At 38.7% G+C, this 1,306-nt stretch overlaps 1 long non-coding RNA gene across 1 annotated transcript; it reads left to right on the forward strand.

Annotated features, from left to right (window-relative positions):
* Nucleotides 1-321: 321 nt before the first annotated feature.
* Nucleotides 322-655, forward strand: LOC110883113. The gene is made up of 2 exons (XR_002560366.2): nt 322-406; nt 595-655. It is a non-coding gene; the product is annotated as an uncharacterized LOC110883113 (long non-coding RNA).
* Nucleotides 656-1,306: the final 651 nt, after the last annotated feature.

A 1,306-nucleotide genomic window follows, 5' to 3' on the forward strand; every position in this document is an offset into this window, starting at 1 on the left:
TGGCGTCGTATATTCACGAGCAGACTATGAACGCTCCATTGGATTAGTATCCGCTGGATACGGTGAGTTCTGTTGATGCATCTAACCGCTTTACGTTTTGTTGAATGCGTCAATCAATAGCATGTATAGGTTTCATCTGTTGATGCATCTAACCGCTTTACGTTTTGTTTTTCTGGCGTCGTATATTCACAAAACAGCCAACCTCAGGGACGAAAATGGCATTTTACTCTAATTTTTATTCTTAAAGTTCTGTGCATATGTATTCCCCGTCTATCTTCTGAGTAGATGTTGAAAGCAGCTTAGGTTACGTTAACTTAATTTTATTTTTATATATGATCAGGAACATTTGGAAAGGGAATTGGCTTCTGCAAGAGAAGAATCTGTTAAACTTTCTGAGAGATTGAAGGTTCATTTTTTTAACAAGCTTTTCTAGGTGCTTTCTCAGTAATGTGTTGCTGGACTTGTATTCTGAATTCTATTTGCTTCAGTTAAATTGATGTTTTCTTGCTATATGTTTCATACTGCTATGCAGTAAATAACTGTTTGGAGAAAATATTGGTTAAATATAACATACATTTTTTACATCTTCACCAGGAGGCATTTCAAGAAGTGGAGACAGCAAAGAAGGAAAAGGAGGAATGTATGGAGAAACTTTCACAGACTGAAAGACTATTAGCAGAAGGTAAAGGGAGAGTAATGAAGTTAGCAGAAGACAACAGTAAACTGCGCCCGTGGGAAGATTTTTGTACTGGATTATTTTGTTTAAAACTAAAAGATTAATCTTGATTTACCCCATGATTTAGGTTCAAAATCAGTGAAGTCTGATGATGTATCTGAGAAATCGACTTCACGAAAAAGGAAAAACCAGTATAGGGGCATCCGCCAGCGCCCGTGGGGCAAATGGGCTGCTGAGATCCGTGACTCGTGAAAGGGGGTCCGTGTGTGGCTCAGAACTTTCAATATTGCGGAGGAAGCTGCTAGAGCCTATGATGTTGAGGCGAGAAGGATCCGAGGCGATATGGAAAAGGTTAACATTCCTGATGTACCCATGAACACCAACCGCCAAAAGGTTAACCCGAAAGTGAACAAAAAGACCACTGCTGACTGTAACGGAACAGGTAGCATTACTGCATCAGTTTTTTTTATGTATAAACTAGTATTTTTTTTGCATTATAACAACAGTTAACAAACATTGATCAATTTGGTGTGTCGAAGAACTCCTTCATCAAGGCTTGTTCTATGGTTGATTATGATCTTGAGCTTCATCCTGTAATCAATTCCTTTTACAGTGGTACAGCTGCTGTGA

Source organism: Helianthus annuus, chromosome 10 (genome assembly GCF_002127325.2).
Source record: "Helianthus annuus cultivar XRQ/B chromosome 10, HanXRQr2.0-SUNRISE, whole genome shotgun sequence".
Lineage (NCBI taxonomy): Eukaryota > Viridiplantae > Streptophyta > Magnoliopsida > Asterales > Asteraceae > Helianthus > Helianthus annuus.